The sequence below is a fragment of the Nilaparvata lugens genome, chromosome X (assembly GCF_014356525.2).
Source record: "Nilaparvata lugens isolate BPH chromosome X, ASM1435652v1, whole genome shotgun sequence".
Lineage (NCBI taxonomy): Eukaryota > Metazoa > Arthropoda > Insecta > Hemiptera > Delphacidae > Nilaparvata > Nilaparvata lugens.
The window spans coordinates 38,712,362-38,727,420 of record NC_052518.1 but is presented as its reverse complement, the minus strand read 5'-3'; the positions used below and the strand labels follow the sequence as shown (position 1 = coordinate 38,727,420).

The 15,059-nt window shown below is 34.5% G+C and overlaps 1 long non-coding RNA gene across 1 annotated transcript; it reads right to left on the bottom strand.

Moving 5' to 3' along the window:
- Positions 1-649: 649 nt before the first annotated feature.
- On the bottom strand, positions 650-3,350 carry LOC111047089. The gene is made up of 3 exons (XR_002605821.2): positions 2,891-3,350; positions 2,246-2,342; positions 650-1,317 (listed from the first exon to the last, which is right to left on the bottom strand). It is a non-coding gene; the product is annotated as an uncharacterized LOC111047089 (long non-coding RNA).
- Positions 3,351-15,059: the final 11,709 nt, after the last annotated feature.

The window sequence follows — 15,059 nt, the reverse complement described above, 5'->3', positions numbered from 1 at the left end:
CAATGGAGCACAACTGAACAAATAAATTTTCTAAGGCAGCACAATATGATTTATTCGAATAGCGAGAATACTAGAGGGAATGCCTGTCTGGACAACATTTTCACTAATGTTAGGAATGCTGCTACTACCAATAAAGTAGTATCATTTAGGGCCGGTTTCTGAGCTCGGGATTTGGCTAAGTCCTAGACTTTAAACAGCTGGAGTCAGAAAATTAAACACTTGATAAAATAAAGAGAAAATATGGTAAAGTTTCAGCTATTTTGAGTTATTTAGAAATGTTTAATTTCGTGAAGTAAAAACGTTTCAAATTATAGAAATGAGAAAATAAAAACTGCAACTACTGTTATAAAAGTTGCGACTACGCCCCTTTTTGGAAAGCTAATTTTCTGACTCCAGTTGTTTTAAGTCTAGGACTTAGCCAAATCCCGAGCTCGGAAACCGGCCCTAAATGATACTACTTTATTGGTAGTAGCAGCATTCTAGACATTAGTGAAAATGTTGTCCAGACAGGAATGCCTCGGAAACCGGCCCTTAGTCACCCAGAACATAAGTTCTTGACAATTGAATGCCATAATGATGCAACGGTTGTATGAAGTCGTCATTTTAAGATAGTAGTTACTAGACCTATTAATAAGGACAACATATTTAGATTGAGGAATCGACTGTATAATTGTGACTGGTCTAATTTATTATATGGAAATGAGCTGTCTGCTAATGATGCATTTCAGAGATTTTTTCATCAGTTCACTAAAGCATTTAATGAGTGTATTCCACAACGTGAATGTAAGGTTTCAAATAATGGTCGCATAAGACTCAAGCACGATAGAAATGATAACTGGTACACCCAGTATCTGTCGGCTCTTAAGGAACACTTATTGTTGCTGTTAACTATACATGACAAATATCAAACTATAGATAGTAGACCAGCTTATATCAAATGTAGAAACGAGTATAACCATAGAGAAACAATAGCGTAAGTAGATATCCCATGGTATATGGCGTTTATGTCGCAACTTTTACTGTTATCTCAAGCCGATTACTGTCGATTTTTACTGTTTTGACCGGGTAAGAGTGTATGAACGGCACAATATGAGAGACTACCAGCATCATAAAGCTTCATGGGAAAGAACTACGTGGACTATCGGCTTGAGATAACAGTAAAAGTTGCGACATAAACGCCCTATACCATGGGATATCTACTTACGCTATTGTTTCTCTATGGTATAACATTGCTATTAGAGAGGCTACTCGGCGGCGGGATCAACTATTTCATCCTGCTGTAGTTCACCGGCCCCGTCTGTCACTGCCTTAGCTTTCCTAAGAACAAAACAAAAAGAAAAATCTTCAAAAACTGTATTTTCAAATCAATACTACATAAAAAATCGATTACTGTATTCCTTTGAATGTGCATGATTTGCATAAACTCACATGTTCTACTTAATTGAAGGTCCTTTCCATACTACATCATATTTACCCTAGGAAGGTTATTAGCCATTAATCAAGCTCTCCTATATCTTGGGAAGTCCGTCCTATAGGATTTTGAAATAATCAATGTTAACCCTTTGGAGTGAATATTTTTGAACATGAATAAACAAACCATTGTCAGCTGTACATTAGCCCCGGTTTTCACTAGCACACTGGAAATTGTTTCCACTGTGATTATTCCACATAATTTGCACTGGTTATGTTGAAAAAAAATCATTTCATCATATGAAGTCATGCGGTAAAAAGATGTACACCAATATAACTCATTGCTTCTAGTTGGAGTGTAGATATGTTCTAGTGGACTGCATATAATATGTTTTTGAAAAATTGATTGATTAAATTTTTCAAAGACATATATGAGTCTACTCTAACTAGCAGCAATTGGTTATATATTGGTGCGCATCTGCTTACTACATGACTTCTTAATTAAGATGAAACAATTTTTTCTGAAGGCGTTCACTGATGATTCAAATGCGTCTGGGGTGGAGCTTTGAGGTAAGAGAGTAATGGTAATGCTAGAAAGTTTCTAGTTTGTCCTAACACATTTCACATTTGCTGTATCTTCTTGGCAAGTGGGGAAAAGAATTAAGCTCTTAGTGAGAACAATAAGTATTGCATCACTACAACTTAGTTTGTTACTACAGCACTTGTAATTAGTTACCAATCAGAGTAGTCATAATCCTAGTCCTAGACACGTGAACTCAGAAATGATCGAATACTTTAAAAGTATAAAATCAAGTACAGAAATATAAATTCTTACATTTTGTCCAGTTTTGTTTGCGATTGCACCAACCACGATGCAGCCGTGAGGTTGATTCATTTGATGTCTGCATCAACCCAACATCTTTTTACGGCAGCTGGAACATAATGAAATAAGTCTTTATAAATCACGGGAATATCATAATGTTCATTCATCCACTGAAAATATTTCAGTTATCAGACGTTAAGCCATTACTGATGCATTTTAGTGCGTTTCTGAAGTCAAATAACTATTTAAAGCATTAAATTTCAATTATGTGTATTTCAATATTTTTGTCTGAGGCCGCAACAATATCACAGGTCTCTGTAAGAAAGTTGAGGTTCCTTACCTTCACCAGAATTGAATTAAATTCATCAAATTGGGCCATAATGACTATGTGACATAACTATAAAGGCCAATAAGTAAGAGTTTTTCAAAGTAACATAATAGTTCAAAATATCATGTGCTTTTGTTGAATTTCATGTATTATTAGATCAAAAGGGCTATGAGGGTTTGAGTTGACTAAATAAAAATAGCAAAGTTACCATCCCATACAACGGAAGAAGTTGAATAATATAAGTTTAGTTGACTAAGAATCAATAAATTCAAAATTTCAAGCAATGTACACAAAACTGCAAGATGAAAACTACACTGATGAGACCTTACCAATCATCAATTTAGAAATATTGAGGTCCTTGAAGGGTCTTTTTTCTAGTTTCTGGTCCTTCCTTTGGACCCCCTTCCACGAGAAATTCACTGCCACTTCAATGTTGACAAGCTTCACAATGATGCTAGTTACGGTCCTGCTCTCGGTGGTTTTATCATCAGATGATGCTGCATAGGAAACCTTTAAACAAAATGAGACAGTTGTGTCAATTCATAATTTATAAAAGAACTTAGAAAACTATAAAGATCAACTTGATTTGTGAGGCATGGACATTCAGTCGAAATTATTTTTCCTGTAGAAGAATCTTTATAAAGCAGTTCAGTCACGAAGATTTATGACAAATGTCGGGGACCGAGCTTCGCTCTGGAGTACAAAAGCATAAAAAATGTATTACGAAAGGAATTATAATAAAATTCATACAGAATGGTTCTATCTAATCACAGTAAATTGAGATTAATTCCCAGAGGAATGCAAAAATTTCCCTCACAACGGCCCAGTTGCACAAAAGCCGGTTAAATTTTAATCCTGATTAGCTTTAAGTGAACCAAATCAGAGAAGACCATTTCAAAAAGATGGATCTACTGGAATTAATCAGGATTGAAAATAACCCGGATTTTTTGCAACCGGCACTAAGTACCTGATTGAATGATTACAAAAGTTCAACAGCTGTGTCATAATTTTGACACAGTCCCACACACATGAGCTCGCTCACTCTCACACAGACGACGAAATAATTATTATCAGCTGTTTTTCCAAGGATGAGTAATAATTATCCTTTTAATGTCCTTCAGCGAGTTTTCCCAGGGATGAGACCTAGTTGAATCGAATCTTTATATTATAAACCAACTACATGTTCTGAATTTCGTGAGAATCGTTAGAGCCGTTTTAGAGATCCGGTGAAATACAAACATATAAACATCTAAACATATAAACAGAAGTTGCTCGTTTAATAGTATAGAATAAATAGATAATTTGATACCTTAATATTGATCACTTTTTAGAATATTGCGCCCTTTATCTCAATAACAATTCAAGTTTCACGCTTCAAACTGGTTCCATTGGATTTATCGGCAAATTTTACACAAGATCCGATCATTTTCATACCAAAAAAGCCACCAAAAAACAAAACCAAATACTTGGAAAAACAAAATGGCAGATTATGGGAAAACTAAAGGGAAATTGACATTTTTCCTGAGGACATTTTTTGGTTTTTCTTATCTTTAGAAATAACGTGATTGTACTGATGTTACTATGTTTTTGGGACACTCCGTCTATACATACATAGTTGATGATAATAATATACAGTATAGTTAGTTTAATAATTTGATCTATTATGAGTATATAAGGTGCCAGTATTGTAAGAAATTTTCTGCAAAGCTATAAGAGCTATACTGTAAAAGAGTGAGGATTTGTTTTATAAAAAAGTTTGAAACTTGTTACAACCACATATTTATTAAAATAGGGAAATTCCTGTTTTGATTGTTACACCATTATCAATCTCAATATTATAAAAATATTACCAAAAACGGGATTTGAATAAAATTTTACATTCTTACTCACACATTTTTATTTGTGAAATAAAATGCTAACCTTGCTCTGCTGGCCTAAGTTCCTCTGCTGTACTCAAGAAACCTTTCGGTGCAGCAAACTGTCACTTTGCGCACTAGTTGCACAAATAACTATTTTAGCATATTTTTTGGAATATCAGTACTTTCCTGTTAGAAAAGTGTACTCATTTAGAGATATTGATAAACGATATCGAACTTTAAAAGGAAGGTGGGACACACGTTAGGCCTGGGATGGGTTGTTAAGAATGGCTTATGGAATCGATATCTCTAAATGAGTAGACGTGACGTCTAACAAGAAAGTATCGGAATATCTCAAAAACTTCTAAAGTTACAAACTTCTAATTGATCTCATTGGATTTCTTGACAAATTTTACATAAGATTTGACTATTTTTATACGCAAATCAATGCAGAGAAATTACATTGAAAAATAGTTGACAAAATTGCAACTTTCAATGTTCATAACTTATTAACTAAAAGTGACTGCCGGTTTTTGGCCTGTTTTTTTCAAAGACCTTAAAGAGATATCTTTAAGGTCTTTGGTTTTTTTCTACTTTCAAAGGCTGAATTAATCGATGCTTGCTCAATCGATGTACCGATTAGTCGGTATGAAACATGAACAATAGTCATCCAATCGTGTTGTAAGGCGGGCAATTTTATCCAATCCAGTTTCTTAGCGCCAAAGACCTCAGCATAGCGCTGCGTTTGAAAAGTTTTCAAGTCCCTTATGGGAGGTTTTCCAGATTAGGAGGGAGAATAATCTTAGAAGGGGACATAGTAAAATTATACAAAAAAGTCATGAAAGTTTCTCTTCATAGTATCAAGATGCACCTGAACTTTCAAATCAATCTGTCCAAAATTAACAAAATTATAAGCATTTTTCAAATAAATTTTTCAAGAGAAGAGTTAAAATCTTTTCGAAATCACAATTTTTGACAACGGGAATGTGTGTAAAATTGACTTTTAAACACTTTTTGTTCAATTTTTGACAACGGGAATGTGTGTAAAATTGACTTTTAAACACTTTTTGTTCAGTAACATTTTCCCGTCAGACGCACGGTTAACGAGTATTAGCGTTGTTTAAAAGAGAATTGTTACGTTCACATTCAAACTGACTCATATCTTGTAGTTCTAGTGTATTGTATATGGAACTTCGTGAAGCCATCACAACACGTTTCTAAAGCTTGTATCTCGACAACCGTTGATCGTAGACCTACGTATAGCCATAGTTTCTGAATGTAGACAAAATTTCGAACAACTTGAAACTGGCCGTTCTGCCCCCGGACGGACCGTTAACGAGATAATAACGTTTGAAAGTGAACTTACGAAATTCTCACTATTCAGTTGGGATATAAGGATTTTAATCAGTAATTGTATTGTAAAATTGAATTTAGAAACTTTTTTGTCTCTTGACAAAATCGCGTCAGATGCATGTTTAACGAGATAATAGCGTTTTACGCTGATAGATCAAAATTTCGAGTTGATTGAAAACGAACTTTTTTCGAAAAATCACTTTATGATCACAGAACCGGATATAAAATTAATTCTAAGCACTTTTTGTTAAGTAACATTTTCACGTCAGACGGACCGTTTACGAGATATTTAGCGTTTCGCGCTGAATCTAGGACTTTGAAGAATTTTCAAGTCGGAATTTTTTCTCTCGAAAAATCACTTTATGATCACTGGAACGAATGTAGAACTAAATTCTAAGCACTTTTTTGTCAGTAACAATTTTACGTCAGACGCACCGTTTACGAGATATTTAGCGTTTCGCGCTGATTCCAGGAATTGATCTCAGGATCGAGAGTCCGGAATTGAACGCAGAGTCCGGATGTCGGATTAAAAACCTTAAAGGCCTATATTCTTGTCCTGACAATAACGAATACAACAAAAAAAATCATCAAATTCGGTGCATGCGTTAAAAAGTTATTGAATAGTATAGTATAGATTGATGATTTAGTATTGTATAGTTTGAAGATTGATTTTTATATAATATAGGCCTAGATAATCGTATGTTTTTATGAAATTATTTGATTTGTTTATCTATTATCGATAAATACCTATATTAATAATAAATACTTCATACTAAATATAATTAAGTTAATATGAAATATCATGTATTGAATATAAAGAGAAAAGTAGAGAAAATAAAATGGTATATATATTGAATATTTAATACTATTATTATTTTATAAATACTTATTATTAAATAATAATTATTCTTGTCAATTATTAGTTATTTATAATTTATTATTTGATTTGTTTATTTATATTATTTTTAATAATTTATTTTTGGTCTAAAAATAATGAAAAAATATTTTCTTAATATCTGATAAATATTTACCAATATTTATGGGATAATGTTGTCACAATATTATATCAATGCTTCAATAATATTTTCAGAATATTGTTGAACAATATTTCACATGATATATTTAACAATATTTCGAAAATATTGAAACAATATTGCTACAACTTTACCATAAAAATATTTTCTACAATGTTTATAAATGTTGTGCCAATATTGGGACAATATTTTTTTGCTACTTGGGTTAATACCTTAAGAAAGGTTTTTAATAACTTGAACTATACAGGTTTCGAATTGGAATGAGTTTGTTTGGAGACTTAGTAACAGTAATAACACATTCAAAACATATGTTGTTATACTACATTCTTCCCCCCAAAGAGTTAATGAATGTAGTGATTCAAATAATTAGGAGGTCTTCTATTTCCAAAACTTCTTCTTGGATATGTATTTTGATTTTCTTGTCCAGTAGTCTGTTGTCTAGGTTGTAAGCTCTCGGCAGTAGTACTAGTTTCGTTTTCTTGGTTTTGGGTTGCTTGAGGATTATGGAAGTATTCAAGTTCAGGTTCGGAAGTTGGTAATTGAGAATTTTCATCATTATCAGAATTGGTTTGTTCTTTGTGATCTCCGTTTTCGTACTCTCCAACTGGAGCAAGATGACGTGTTGATACTGTGGTTTCTCTTCCATCAGGTAGCTTTACATGTGCATACTCAGCATTTCCATGTAGAAGTTGGACCTCTTCAACAAGTGGCTCATATTTAGATGTTCGATTGAATTTTTTTAAATAGACAGGGCCGGAATTGAGAAGCCAAGAAGGAGCTGAAACACCATTGTTTCCAGATCTACATGGGTGTAAGAACATACGCTCATGAGGAGTTTGATTTGTGGCTGTGCAAAGTAATGTTCTTGTTGAGCTAAGAGCATCTTCTAAAACTGACTCCCATTGATTTATCTCTAAATTAAGTGATTTTAATGCTAGCTCAATCGTTTTCCATAGAATACCATTATATCTTTCAACCTGTCCATTACCTGCTGGGTTGTAAGCAGTGGTTCTGCTAGTTGCAATTCCATGCGAGTTTAGGTAATTTTTCAAGTCTTGACTCATAAATGATGTTCCTCTGTCTGAATGTATGTAACTAGGAACCTCAAACTTAGAAAACAGGGTTTTCAGTTTTGATTTAACTGTAGATGATGACATGTCTGGACATGGGAAAGCAAAAGGGAACCGTGAAGACTCATCTACTATTACCAATAAATAACGATTTCGACTTGATGAAGGCAGAGGGCCTTTGAAATCGATATTTAGCCGTTCAAATGCAGAAGTGGCTTTAATCAGAGTCCCTTTGTGTTTAAAGAATTTGGGCTTGACAGCAGCACACACTTTGCAGGAGTTTGTTATACGTCTGATTTCATCAATTGAGTAGGGTAAGTTTTTACTCCGAACCCAGTGGTACAACCGTGTTATGCCTGGGTGGCATAGAGACTCATGTAAATCAACTAATAGATTTTCCTGATTTTGGATTGAAGAACATACTCTAGACAGAGCATCAGTAGCCATATTATCTTTGCCAGGTCTATATACAATATCGTAATGAAAACAAGACAGTTCCAGTTTCCACCTCATTATCTTTTCATTTTTCACTTTACCATGACGGTTGTTATCAAACATAAAAGCTACCGACCTCTGATCAGTAATTAGCTTGAAATGTTTGCCAACCAAGTAGTGACACCATTTTCGCAGTGCTTCTACAATGGCTTGTGCTTCTTTCTCAACACTTGAATGTCTTTGTTCTGCTGGTGAAAGTATCCTTGAGAAGAATGCAACTGGACGATTTGATTGAGTCAAGGGAGCAGCAATGGTGCTCTCAGATGCATCAGTTTCCACAATGAATTGTGCTTCAGGGTCAATGCAGCTTACTACAGATCCAATTATTTCACTTTTTATAGTTTCAAACGATTGTAACCCTGCTTTAGACAAGGGAAATGCAGTACAGGCAAGAGGAATCACCTTAGTGGCATAATCTGGTATTAGTGATGCATAATGTGAAAACATACCAAGGGTCCTCCTCAGCGATGCAGTGTCTCTAGGCGGAGGTAAATTTTTCAGTGGTTCCAATCGGCTGGGGTCAGGCTTGATAGTTTTGTTAGATATATGATAGCCCAGCAAGTTGATCGATTTCAGTGAAAATGAAGACTTCTCATTATTCATTGTTAGGTTGTATTTGTTTGCAGTGTTGATAAACTTTTTTAAGTTTATATTGTGTTGCTCCTGTGTTTTGCCACAGATTGTAACATCATCAAGGTAAGCATAAGTGTCTTGTAGCTTTTCAGACCGTATAACTTGGACAATTACATGTTGGAACACTGCCACTCCATTAGTGACCCCAAACGGAATGCATTTAAACTGGTAGAGTTGACCACATGCCTCAAATGCTGTGTAGTGCTTTTCTTCTTTCCTTATCGTAATTTGGTGGTATGCACTTTTCAAGTCGATAGTACTGAAAAACTCATAATTTGCAACTTTGTTTACAATATCATCGATTCTTGGTAGTGGGTAAGCATCCAGTAATGTAAAACAATTTATAGTTTTGGAGTAATCAATGACCATTCTTTTTCTATGATTTTCATTTGTAACCACTAACGCTTGAGCTCTCCATGGAGAGATGCTGGGCTCTATAACATCGTCTTTAAGCATTTTACTTACTTCATTTTCAATAAACTTCAAATCATCTGTACTGTGTCGATGATATTTGATTGCAATTGGTTTACATTCTGGTTTTAAATTAGAAAACAATGACACCGGTTTTACAGTTGAGGCTGCCATGCTGCATACGGTTAACTGCGGCTTTTTTCCACCAAAAACTACTTTAATACTTTCATGGTTTTTCAAAATATCATGTCCAACAATTATATCTGCACAAAGCTCTGATAAGACCGAAAGATTTTCTACGTGCATGTCGCTGGCCCGGCTATGATCGAATTTCAACATACTTAGCATGTCAATATTTAGTACCTATTTCGTACTATTTAGTACCTCCAATGAAAAAATTTGTACCTCACCCCTAACTAAGTTATTGATTTTTCTAAAGTGCCGGGCCAGAGACATGGTTGCCCGGCTATCTTCAAATTTGAACTCAAGCTGTGCACCAATATTTAGTACCTATTTAGTACTATTTAGTACCTCCAATGAAAAAATTTGTACCTTAAAGGTGGCGGAAATACAGCATGAAAATAGTTAGGGTCAATGACCTCTCAGCCCGGCTATGTCTGAATTTCACCAATCTAACTATGCCAATATTTAGTTCCAATTTAGTACTATTTAGTACCTACAATAAAAATTTTTTTATCTCAAAGGTTACAGAGTTATTGCATGAAAATAATTAGGGTCAATGACCTCTCAGCCCGGCTATGTCTGAATTTCATAAATCCAATTATGCCATTAAATAGTACCTATTTTGTACTATTTGGTACCTTCAATAAAAAAAATTTCACCTCAAAGGTAACAGAGGAAATACAGCATGAATGTGGCAAATGTCTGTGACCTCTCAGCCCGGCTATGTCTGAATTTCATCAAACAAATTATACCAATATTTAGTTCCCATTTAGTACTATTTAGTACCTACAATAAAAAAAATTTCATCTCAAAGGTTACAGAGTTATTGCATGAAAATAGTTAGGGTCAATGACCTCTGAGCCCGGCTATGTCTGAATTTCATCAATCCAATTATGCCAATATTTAGTACCTATTTCGTACTATTTAGTACCAACAATAAAAAATTTCTTTTCTCAAAGCTTAAAGAGTTATTGCATGTCAATAACAGGGGTCAATGACCTCTGCCCATGGGCATGTCACTGGCCCGGCTATATCTGAATTTCAACAAAATAATTATGCCAATATTTAGCACCTATTTTGTACTATTTAGTACCACCATTAAAAACATTTGTACCTTCAAGTAGAGCTTGCACTACGTCGGTGGAGCGGCGCGGCGCGGCGCGGCGCGGCTATGTCTGAATTTCAACAAACTAATGATGCCAATATTTAGTATCCATTTTTTACCATTATTAAAAACATTTGCACCTACAAGTAGAGCTTGCACTACGTCGGTGGAGCGGCGCGACGCGGCGCGGCGCGGCGCGGCTATGTCTGAATTTCAACAAACTTATGATGCCAATATTTGGTATCCATTTTTTACCATTATTAAAAACATTTGCACCTTCAAGTAGAGCGTGCACTACGAAGGTGGAGCGGCGCGACGCGGCGCGGCTATGTATGAATTTCAACAAACTAATGATGCCAATATCTAGTATCCATTTTTTACTATTTATTACCATTATTAAAAATATTTGTACTTAAAGTAGAACGTGCACTAGGTCGGTGGAGTGGCACGGAGAATTTTTGATCTCGAGTTAAATACATATGATCAAGTGTATCTCCATGCACTTGGACCGTGGCGCGGATCCAGAAGAGTCTCTGAACTTGACGAGGAACGGTGTCTTGCCTCACTGCGATCGTAGTGCACGGACCTTCCATCCTCTCTCTTGTGTGCCCCACCTCGCCGCTCCACTGACCGAAATGGTAGAGGTATTTCCACAAGTATAAAATTGGGCATACACAATAGTAGATTAGAAAACTAAAAAATTGAAACTTTTCATTTTATTGACATCACACTTATATCTCAATAATTCACCACCTATTTTATTGCATCATGAACATTTTTCAAATGTAGAATTGTTGAAATGAGTACATTGACAAGAAAGATACGTTTAGGCACTTATAGGAACTATAATGAGGAATTTCTCAGTTACTATACATGGAATATAATAGTATTCACAATTTTTATAGGAGTATAATTTCTCATAATTGAAGATTAGAATTCATTCAGAGTCTTCTATAAACCATATATTTCTTAAAACAACTGATAAAGTATTTGACAGTGCGGTAGAAAACATATTTAAAAAAATTGATCATTACTCAGTTAGGTACTTTACATCAAGGAGTAATTTTAAACAAGTCAAAAAAATCAACTATATAAACAATAACAATTAACTATAAAAAATTAAAAGATTTATTGAGTAATAAAAAATGGGATAGTATTTATGAAAATCCATCCAATGATGTTAACGATTTGCTAAAAATATTCTTTTCGGTTTTGACTTAGTGTATAGAAAATTCTAGTCAGGAAATAAAAATACCACACAGATATAAACCTTTGAAGCCATGTAATACTTCTGGATTAATAGAATCAATGAGAACTACAGATAAATTATATAAAAGATCAATAGAAGAACCTTTCAACACAAAACTGAAACATGATCTTAAAACATATAAAAATTTATTAAAAAGATTGATTCATGAAACAAAAACAAACTATTATCGATCAAAAATAGAGGAATTTAGGAGTGATAAACGTAAACTATGGAATTACATAAATGAAATCATTCAATTAAAATGATGAACCAGAAATAGATTCAGCTGAATAATTAGATAGATATTTTTGCAAGTTGGTAAAAACTTGGCTGCTCAAATTGAACAAAATATCACTACAACAGATTTCACACATAAGAGACTCGACGAATTAAATGCATATTTTCTCTCAGTCCCGTAAGTCCACCGGAGGTGGTAGAAACTATAAAAACTCTGAAAAATAACTCTTGTCCGGGTCCTGATAATATTCATAATAGAACACTGAAGCAGATATCAGATCTAATAGCTGAACCCCTCTCTTACATTTTAAATAAATGTTTTGAAACAGCTGTATTTCCTGATTCATTTAAAATAGCTAACATCAAACCGTTTCCTGAAAAAGTTGATAAAAATAATCCAAGTCACTATAGACCTAATAAGCTTAATTGGCAACATTGCCAAAATATTGCAAAAATTATTTAAAATATGAATAATGAAGTTCACACAAAATAATAACATTATTAATGTAACCAATATGGTTCCCTTTCTAATAAAAGTACTGAGGATGCGCTAGTATATTTTGCAAACAATGTAACAGATATGTTAAATTCCAAGAAAAAACCACTTGCAGTCTTCATGGATTTATACAAGGCTTACGATACCATACCACATGATAAAATTTGCAACAGATTGGAGAAGTATGGTTTTAGAGGTCATTCATTAAAATTCATAAGAAGTTACTTGTAAGGTAGATCCCAAATTTTAAAATAAAAGTATAGAGAAACTGTCATTTTAAGGCCTGCCCCAGGTAACTGTACTGTACTTTCACCAATTTTTTTTTCATACTTTATGTAAATAAGTAGATTGATTTTGGGTGATTGGACGGACTTTTTTGCTCCAAAACTCCCTCCCCCCTCTCCCCCCTCGTCCACCCCGCCTCCCCTTCCCCCCGCCAGGGGGTGAGGGGTGTTCTAAAAATAGATTTCCCCTTCCCCTTGGCCAGTGGAGGTGAGGGGGTTGAAAAGAGAGAGATATATCTTTCTCTCTCTCTTTCTAAAAATAGATTTCCCCTTCCCCCTGCCCAGTGGTGGTGAGGGGGTTGAAAAGAGAGAGATATATCTTTCTCTCTCTCTCTTTCTAAAAATGGATTTCCCCTTCCCCTTGACCAGTGGCGGTGAGGGGGTTGAAAAGAGAGAGATATATCTTTCTCTCTCTCCCCTTCCCCCTCCCCAGGTAAGGGGAAAAAAAAATTCCCTTTTAGGAGGAAAAATTCCCTCAGGGAAAAAATAATTTCCCTGTGAGGGAAAAATTCTTTACTGTCAAATTAAAGTGAATCCATATTTCTACATCTAATGCTATACTGACAGATTGAAGTGAATGCTAGATGAGGGAAAAAATCTCTTTGAGAGGGAAAAATTCCCTTGGTGACAGATTAAAGTGAATCCATATTTCTACATCTAATGCTATACTGACAGATTGAAGTGAATTGAGAAATTCTCTCTCTCAGTATAGATGAGGGGGGAAAAATTCCCTTGCTGACAAATTAAAGTGAATCCTTTTTGCTATACTGTCAAATTAAAGTGAATCCATATTACTACATCTAATAATCTAATGCTGTCAAATTAAAGTGAATCCATATTTCTACATCTATACTGTCAAATTAAAGTGAATCCATATTTCTACATCTATACTGTCAAATTAAAGTGAATGCATATTTCTTCATCTAATGCTTAATAATAATAATGGTTTGCTTTCCACCTGACAGTTAAGAAAACTCAATCAATTTATATTGAATTTTCATGTGTTGTACAAACCGCAGGCATTATTGTTAAAGTGTTTCTCCGAGAATATCTATAGTAAATTTAGAATGAGCTAGCATATCCAAAAATAGGTATAGATATCCTCAGACCTATTTCACTTGGGGGAAATCAAGCTCTACATTCACTGTGCAATTCTCTTAGGAAAATTCTATTTCCACTAACATTCAGTTCCCACGAGCGAGAATTAAAACTTCTGAGCTTATGCTTGTTTAAAACTAGTGAATACTCTTTTGGCAATGCAATAGTATGTGGACCTTCACTATCAGTAATTTTAAGGTGAATTTCGCCATTATCGGGAAATGTAACTTTTGTTACTGCAAACCAATCAAAAGGAAAACAGTCGAAACCCCAATTGGCTTGCGGGTCTGCTTCTACAGACAACTCGTTGAAACTTGTGCAGTCAAAATAGTTAGACATCATGTTGTCAGTTCGGGCGATAAAGTGGCGAATGCGCTCGCTCGCTCGTGAGCGTCTCCCTCCTCTAGACAAATGACACGTGCGCTCTGCTCTCTGCAAAGTTCCCCTCTAAGTCCGATAACTCCTGCACCGAAAACCGTTACATTCCGTTACATGAAAAAATGTCTAGGTTGATTTATCATCTGTGACATGTGTTTAAATTCATTATAGTTCACTCTCTCTCATAATATGTCATCCTTTTACAAGATTTATGCAAAAACTGTTATATCATAGTCAAAAATGTCTAGACTGAAATTTGAAGCAGCATGTGTTTAAATTCATTATAGTTCACTCTCTCTCTCATAATATGTCATCCTTTTACAAGATTTATGCAAAAACCGTTATATCATAGTCACATGAAAAATGCCTAGACTGAAATTTGAAGCAGCATGTGTTTAAATTCATTATAGTTCACTCTCTCTCATAATATGTCATCCTTTTACAAGATTTATGCAAAAACCGATATATCATAGTCAAAAATGTCTAGACTGAAATTTGAAGCAGCATGTGTTTAAATTCATTATAGTTCACTCTCTCTCTCATAATATGTCATCCTTTTACAAGATTTATGCAATCAATCATAGTCAAAAATGTCTAGACTGAAATTGAAGCAGCA